Here is a 9398-nt window from a genome sequence, read left to right as displayed (position 1 = left end):
GGGAGCCCTGAGCCTCGGCCGCCGCTGGCTCCGCCTTCGCGGGCCCCTCCCTTCGCTGGCCTCGAGGGCGGGGGCGGCAGAGCGGCGGAGGCGTGGCGGGGCCGGGAGGGGCGGGGCGCGGACGGCCCGGGCGTGTGGCAGCGCGGCCCCGCGGCCCAGGCGCGGCTCGCAGCCTCGGACCCCTCCCCTCTCCCCTCCGCCTCCGCGAGCCCGAGGAGCCACCGCCTGGGCACGCAGCCAGCCTCCCTTCCGCCGGCACCGCCAGCACGCACCCTGCTCCCTGCGAGTGGAGGGGTGGACACCTGCTCCACAGAGATTCCGATTTTGCAAACATTTATTGAGCGCCCTCCAAGTGCCAGGCACTGTGCCAGGGGCTGGGGCTTCAAAGGCTATCAAGGCAAGACAGGCTGGATTTGAAGAACACCCAAGCATGGGCGGGGGGCCGGTCAGACGCGAGGGCAACTCGCTGTAACAATGCAACGTGCTGGGAAAGATTTATCGGTGCTCGCTACCCTGGGGGCGCGGAGAAGGGAGGGAGAAACTGCGCTGGGAAGAAGGCGGGTTGGATACCGCCTGGGTGTAGGGGGTGGGGCTGCGTGGAAAAGGCGACTAGAGTCCAGGGGCTTCTCCTGGGGTGAGTTCTGAAATGGCAGTGATTACCCCCGACTTCTCTGCTGACTCGGTGCCCCAGGTGCTCTTCAGATCAGTTCATATCACATTAGCATCTGAGAGATAGAGACCATCATTATTTTGGCTCTACAACTGAGGAAACTGAGTCTCGGGTGGAAGGATGTGTATGGAGAGAACAGGAACTGCTGGGTGAATGAGCAGGTGGTCGAGGATATTAGAGTGAGGAGTGGGCTAGGGGGTGTGTCCCCTTCCCTCAACCCAAGGAACAGAGACGGTCGCCGCACGTATTGGGAGGGGTGGACCCAGAGATTCAATCTAGGAGTAAGTAGAGCATGTCACAGAGAGGAAATGAGTCGACAGGACCTCGCAGCCTGCAGGGCATGGAGAGTCTGGAAGAGGCAGCAAATGTCATGAAGATATTTCCCGTCGTTCCTCAAAAAAATACTTACACCAGTGCTCCTCAAAATGAAATGTTTCTGTGAATCACCGGGTGCTTATGTGGGGTCAGAGCAGAGCCCGACCCTGTGTTTCTTCTGACAAGCTCCCAAACGATGCTGTTGGTCTGAATACCACTTTGAGAAGATAAAGACTATACAGAATGCAAGAACATTTTTACGTGGGATATTCAATTTTGGAAAAGTATCAAGAGCCATCTAATTGATTTTTGACAAAGGCGCAACAAATGGTATCAGAATTTGTGTGTGTGAGAGAGACAGACAGAGAAGGGATCAAATCCCTACCTCACACCACATACAACATTCAATTTAAGAGAGAGTTCAGAGACCTTAGTAAATTGATATAAAACTATTAGAAAAAAATATAGTTTCAGTCTTAGGATACTAGAATGAAGGAGACAGCACAAAAGTAAATAAACTATGGTAAAAGAAAAAAGTCCAAACTAAAATAGAAAGCAAAAGATTAAAAACCAGGGATGGGGTTGTGGCTCAGTGGTAGAGCACTTGCCTAGCACGCATGAGGTACATGGGAGGAAAAAAATCCTTAAAATACCAGCAAAAGAACATGAAAGACAACACCTATCTCAAACAGATAGGGAAAAGGACAGTTCAACACTGTAAATGTGTTAATTCATTCTAAAATAATCTCCAAGCGCAATGCAATTACAAATAAAATAGACAAATAATTTTCAGAGGGAATATATTAAATGCCAAAACTCATCAGGAAAAAACAAACATTGGTGAACAGCAGAAAAAATCTGAAATGCAAGAGTTGTGGGGAGGTGAAATGGAAGGTGGCACTAGCCCTATCAAATATGAATTATTTCAGATATGAAAACAAAATATTTCATACCGAAGAGTCAATCAACAGCTAGACAAAGAAGTGAATGTACAGAAATACTCATATACATAGTATTTTATTTTATTTTTATTTACTTATTTTGTGGTCCTGGGGATTGAACCCAGGGGCCCTCTGCCTCTTTAAGTATTACCCCTTTATTTTTTTTTTATTTTGAGATAGTATCTAAGTTGCCAAGATTGACTCAAATTTATGATCCTCCTGCCTTAGCCTCCTGAGTAGATGGGATTACAGGCACCCTCTGCTCTTTTAATTTTTTAGAAAGGTAACATAATTAATGGGAGGAAAGGAATTACTAAAATTGAAAAAAAAAAAAAGAAAGAAAGAAAGTTTGAGACCAGGCTTGGTGGCGCATGCCTATATTCCCAACAGCTTGGGAGGCTGAGACAGGAGGATTGTGAGTTCAAACGCAGCCTCAGCAATTTAGTGAGACTCTAAGCAACTCAGCGAGACCCTGTCTCTAAATAAAATATTAAAAAAGGACTGGGGATGTGGCTCAGTGGTGAAGCACCCTGGGTTCAATCCTGGGTACCAAAAAAAAAAAAATGGAGAAAGTATACTACTAGTGACTCTTTATGGATAAAAGGGGGGAGAAAGACAAAAGAAAAAAAGGAAACAAACTAGCTACATCCCCACTTTTATCCTCACACTAAAATACTTCCTGATGGATTTATTTTATGATCTTTCGGTGAAGGAAGCCTTCCTTTTTCTTCTTTCTTTCTTGCCTTGCAAATGAGCTAGGTTAATTCCATGTGATACAGAACTCAGAGGAGGGCAAAAACCAAAGAGCAGATTCTGGTGGAATTTAGGCTGGGTTTATTTTATTTTATTTGATACTGGGGATTGAACCCAGGGTCACTTAACCACTGAGCCACATCCCCAGCCCTTTTTATTTTTTATTTTGAATCAAATTGTTTAGTACTTCACTAAACTGCTAAGGCTGACCTTGAACGTGTGATCCTCCTGCCCCAGCCTCCCAAGTCACCAACATTACAGGTGTGTACCACCACATCCCACTAGGCTGGGCTTATTTTAAATTCACAGCTGAGGTAGGAATGGCAACATGAAAACTAAAGAGACAGTGAGCTGATGATTTTTGTTTTCTTTTGTTTCTCCCCCCCCACCCCAACAAAAGTTCATGCTAAATTTACAACAGACTCTCATTCTGGCTATAGGTGGCAAAAGATGTTATAGCAAGGAATCCAGAAATTTTAACAGGAATGGAATCAAGGGTCACCTCTTCTCAGGCACACAGCTTATTTTTGGCCACCTGAAGCCAGGGAGCCATTTCCCATGGCCTTAGCTTTTAGTTCCTGGAGTTTCTTCTGCCTTCTTTTGGTCTCTGCTGGAGAGCCTTCTCTTCCTCACCCATCTCCTTCCTACATGTTGGACCATTTCAGGGGCTTCTGGCCACCTTTACCACCGGACATTGTTCCCACTGCCCCATCCTCAAACCCTGCTCTTGAGGGAAGCCTTTCTAAGCAAACCCAAATAAAGAGAAAGAATGTATGTGACTACAATATAAATTATAAAATGTAAGCTTTTATTTTTGCAACATAATATTGTATTCAACATGATAAGTTCCTTAATTTAAAAGAGTTCATACAAGTCAATAAGATGAAAAAATAGAAAAATGGTCAAAGAAAATTGATGGTCTACTATAAAAATATACAGCCAAGTAAATACACCCCTTAAAAATGCACAGTCTCACTCATAATCAAATAATTCTGACCTAGAAGCAGAGGCACAAGTCTGCAATCCCACCTACTTGGGAGACTGAGATTGAAGGATCTCAAGTTAGAGGCCAGCCTGAGAAACATGGCAGGACCCTGTCTAAAAATAAAATAAAAAGGGTTGGGGACGTAACTCCGTGGTAGAGCACTTGCCCAGCATACGCAAGGCTCTGGGTTCAATCCCCAGTACTGAAAAATAAAATAAAAATTCTAAACCAAAATAAAAAGTAATGTTCCTTTGTCACCTATTAAGACAAAAGCATTTAAATTTTGTAGGCATTCAATGCTGTGGAGGTTGTGAGAAAATAAATACATTTATACAAACTGGAAGAAATGCTAGTGGTGCAAATTTTCTGGATGAAAATTCAGCAAGATTTGCTAAAATTTTATGTATACCTGTTCTTTAGCTCAAGGGACATTTGGACAAGCAGAGAAAAAGAGAAATGTGGGTGAATGAGAATTTGGAGCAGTAGCAAAGGGGAGAGAACAGAATTCCACAACTGGGCAAGTGAGAAAAGAGCAGAGTTGGCCTAGATGGCTGGGAGCCCAGGACATGAGTCACCTCACCCAGCCAGGGCTTGGACAGAGTGCTCCATCTAAAATGGCACCAGAGCCGACAGGAAGTTGAGCTCTATGCCAGAGGAATGGATGACTCCAGGTCAGTCTTTACAGGGAAAAGAGTTTAGGAAGCTTACATTGCAAAAGATAAAATGCCAATAGTCCTTGAAGAAGTGACAGAGAGAATCTGTCATGGATGTGCATGGCTTGGTTTGGCATTTAGTCCAGATACCAAAGGGAACACAAAAATCATTTCAAGACAAGAGATGGGATCAGTCCCACACCTGCATCAAGAGCTGGAGCATGGTGGTGAGTGCCTGGAATCCCAGCAAGTCAAGAGGATCACAAGTTCAAGGCCAGCCTCAGCAAATTCATGAGATCCTCAACAACTTACCAAGACCCTGTCTCAAAATAAAAAATAAAAGGGACTGGGAACGGAGCTCAGTGGTAGTGTACAGCTGGGCTCAATCTCCAGTAACACACACACACACACACACACACACACACACACACACAAACTCTTTCCCTACCCTAAGGCCATGAAGATGGAGATATTCTATACTATATTGCAGAATTTTTATCATTTTGCCTTCTATATTTAGTTCAATAATCCAGCTAAGGCTCCAGTCTCATATGTTTCCTATATGAATAACTAAGTGTCCTAACATGACTTATATATAGTCCTTCTCCCACTACTCTGCTGTACCATAGTTGCCTTGTTATCAGATGCCTAATCCTTACCACCTCCCTTAGACCAGGGCAAGAGGGGCTGGAGCACAGGTTTTAGCACCTTGAATATTATAAACACACACATAAATTCATTGAGTGCAAGATATATTGAACACGGTGGTGCATACCTATAATCCCAGCAGCCTGGGAGGCTGACACAGGAGGATTGCAAGTTCAAAGTCAGCCTCAACAACTTAGTGAGGCCCTAAGCAACTCAACAAGACCCTGTCTCAAAATGAAATGCAAAAAGGGATGGAGATGTGGCTCCGTGGTTAAGTTCCCCTGAGATCCATCTCCAATAAAAAAAAAAAAGAAAGAAAAGAAAAAAAAAAGAAAGAAAGAAAGAAAGAGAGAAAAAGAAGAAGAGTGCAAGGTGGGCTTCTTCAGATTTGGAACACTCTCAAAATGATTATTTCATATTGCTTGTGTCACATCCTCTGTCTTCTTTTATTCTGCGTCTCCAATAAAATGTATGACGGACATTCTCATTTTATGCCCCATTATCTTGTCAGGTGTGTCTAATCTGTTTGAAACCCATCCACTGGATTATTAATTATTGGGGTTTTTTTCCAGTTATTTTTCAGTTCCGCTGTCACTTTTAGCCTTTCCAATCCCCTGTCAAGGCTTTCAAGCTGGGCTTTTGCTTCCTTTAACCCAGTAAGAACAGCCATGCTGTGGTTCATCCAGATTTCCCTCCCACCCTGGGGCTGGGAATTGAACTCAGGGCCTTGCACATGCTGGGCAAGAATTCTACCATTGAGCTACAGCCCCACCCCCATCTTCCTGCTATTTTAAATATCTAGAGTCCCCACAGGTCTGAATCGTTACCCACTCTCTCTCATATTCTTGTTCTAGCACTTGGTCTCCTCATATATTTGGTTATCTGTGGTTATATACACAGTAGTATTTTTAAAAATGATTTACAAACAGAACTTGAGGCTTAAGCTGATGCTAATTTCCTTCTGAAAATATTTTCCACTGGTGTCTTTCAGGTACCTGAAATTAAGGAGAGGAGGATGCTACCAGACTAGGACCACTTGTAATTCAAGTTCAAAGCTTGAAGTTTTCCCAGGACACCTCTATGACAGGAAGTTGAATAAGAGTCCACAGTGGCCTATTTATTTGCAATTCACCCTTTTCCTAGAATACAGCTCTTTGGGGTCCTAGCTTAATGTGATAAAAATACAGCAGATTCCCCCTTATCCTTGGAAGACTCTAGACTCCTAGATCATCCCTTTTGCTGCATCATCTGAATCAGTAAATGCTCCTGAGGCTAAAAGCACCTGGCATGCTGAGCTCATCTTTCTGGGTTTCTGTCTTCTTGCAGAGCTCAGTCTACTAATCCCTCATGCTCCCTTCAGCTTTATTTTCTTAAAAAATAAACTTTATTTATTTATTTGAACTTTGTATTTTATAATAATCTTAGACCTACAGAAAGTTTGCAAAGATAGTACAGAGAGTTTCCAGATAACCTTCACTTGGCTTCCCCTAATGTGAGCATCTTACACAACCATGTACATTTATGGAAACTAAGAAGTTAACATTGATGCATTACTATTAACCAGACATTGTTGGTATTTCTGTAGTCTTTCCACTAATATTCTTTCTATCCACTAATATTCTTTCTCCGTTCTGGGATCCAATCCAAAATGCCACATAGCACCTAGCCTCCAGTGTTTCTCAGAGTTTTAAATATACATAGTCATTTCCCAATATCCACAGGGAATTGTTTCTAGGATCCCCCTTGAATACCCAAATCTGTGCCTATTCAAGTTCCTTATACAAAATGGCATAGTATTTGTGTATAACCTACATCCTCCTGCACACTTTATTTTTTTCTCCTGCATACTTTAAATCATATCTAGATTACTTGTAATACCTGACACTAGGTAGGTGCTATGAAATAGTTGTTGTGCTACATTGTTTAGGGAATAATGATAAGAAAAATTCTGTACATGTCCAGTACAGATGCGACCATCTTGGGCTAACTCCATGGTACCTCAACAAAATGCAAAAGGTGAACAATGTTCCAACGAGTGCTGGAGGCTGAGGATCCATGAAGTGACCACACTGATGTTCCCCCCCATGAGGACAGAGCCCTACTAGTGTCATGCTCTTGGTCTCTCTCCAGTGATCCTTCACTGATTTGATTGACGAACTGGGAAGGAAAAACAAGGCAGGTGTTCCCAAGCCCTTTCCCTTCTCTGTCCCCTGGGAGCCAGCCTCCTGCAGCGTGTCTGCATGGCCCGGCCAAGGCTCCCCTTGAATGTTAATGGGGTCCAGGGCAGAGGTTCTCATCACCACCTGACTGGGTGGCGTCTACCTAACTCTGGGGTTCAGAATTAGAAGCCCACTGTCCTAAGACCTTGGGATTATACATACCACTTACACAAAAGCACACTTGTTTGATGGTGTTTTGAATAATTTTCAGTATAAGAAATTGAACCCAGGGCCTCACGCATGCCAGGCAAGTACTCTACCCCTGAGCCACATCCCAGCCCCTCACAGCGTACTTATTTGTTCTGTAGATTTGTTCCTCACCCAGGGCAGTGATTCTCAATGCAGAGCAATGTTGCCTCCCATGGGGACTTTCAACAGTGTCTGGAGAAATTTTTAATAAATTGGGAAAGAGGTCTCCTAACATCTAGTAAATAGAGGCCAAAGAGGCTGTCCAACATCCCACAATGCATAGGACTGCACCACCACAAAGAATTATCTGTCCAAAGTGTCACTAGTGCTGAGATCTGAAAACATGAATCTAAGGGCACCAAAATAACATCTTAGACCAACTCAGTCCTAGCAAGTCCAAACCCTAGAGGTGACTATTGAAGACCTAGGAGTTTGGTCTCCTCATCCCAGCCATTGCACCTGCAGCCACAGCTGAGCCATTCTTGGGTACATAGAGCCCTCAGTAAGGACATAGAGAGGCTGCTGTGAGCAGTGATGGCAGAGCACCTACCAGCACTCAAGGGTGAGACACAGGACATAAGCAGCCTCTCCTCTCAGATCCCAAAACCCACCATGGGTAGATCCTCTGGCCACCATCAGCCAGGGTGTGATCCAGGTGCAGTGCCTACAACAGCACCCCATTTACACTCTTCTCCCAATGCTCACTCCATCCCCCCCCTCTACCAGGAGGAGCTGTTTTAAATGGAACCCCCCATCCAGCTCCTGGGCTAGGTGTGGGACTGGTAGATTGGAGGGGAAAGATGTTCGAATATACTGGGAAGGTTCAAGGATAACTCAGGTCAGACCCAACTCCCTCTTTATATAAGTATTTAGTAACACTTCCTGTCCCCTCTTGAAATGACAATCATAAATAAATGCCTCTCACACAATTTTTTTAAAGTCATAATATATGCCCAAATTGTACTAGGGAGAAAAAAATAAAAGGAAAACAATTTATTACCAAATAACACATATTTCAAAATGTCAATGTTCAGGCCCCGTGACACTAGGAAACATAATGAAGTGTCAGATGCTTGCCCCTGCTTGTGAGGAATAAATTAGGCTTTAATAAAAGTAGATTAGAAAGTATTCTATATATGGGGCTGGGGATGGGGCTGGGGCTGGGGATGTGGCTCAAGCGGTAGCGCGCTCCCCTGGCATGCGGGTTCGATCCTCAGCACCACATACAAATAAAGATGTTGTGTCTGCCACAAACTGAAAAATAAATATTAAAAAAAAATTTTTTTAAAAAGAAATTATTCTCTATAAGGACAAAATAAAGAGCAGAAATATACTATGAGACGCTAGAATAAATGTTATTTTAATTCGTGTTATTTTTTTAAACTTCAAAACCTGATTACTCTTTGAAATCTGTACACGTAAAAGGGAATCAAGTTCTGAGCTGAGATCTTCTAACAGGGTTTTCACGACATGATGTCCCTGCTCATTAAATGGCAGCAGGGCTGTCAATCATTGTGAAATCAAAACACTTCCCCCCCACATTACCAGAATCACGTGCACACTCCCAGAACCAGTGTAAATGCTTCAAATATTAACTTGCCCTGTGGGTAAAATTCCAACTGTGTAGACGGAAGGAAATATGCCAAAATATTAACAATGGTTTTCTAAGGAAGAATGGAAATTACAAGAAACATTTCCATTCTTTTTTTTTTTTTTTTTTTTTCTCACATCTCTGCATTGTGTAAAAATTTTGCTTGTAACCTGTATGAGCAATCAGAAGAAAACCAACAGAGCTCTCTTGGAAAACAATGCGTCAGGGCTCCCTCTAGTGTGCGTGTTTGTTTGATCCTTTCGAGGAGGATTCAAATCTGCGGTGGGGAAAACACTAATTCGCTTTTTCAAGTGCCAAACAACCCAAGTCCGCTTGGAGGGGACCAACCCAGCAAGGTGATTGGGGCAGACTGCTAGGCTCAGCTCCGCCTGCAACGCCACCCTGTGGTCAAGGGCGATACTGCATCTCAGGCA

The sequence above is a fragment of the Spermophilus citellus genome (assembly GCF_964194105.1).
Source record: "Spermophilus citellus genome assembly, chromosome: 17".
Classification (NCBI taxonomy): Eukaryota; Metazoa; Chordata; class Mammalia; order Rodentia; family Sciuridae; genus Spermophilus; species Spermophilus citellus.
Note: the sequence above shows the minus strand (reverse complement) of the source record.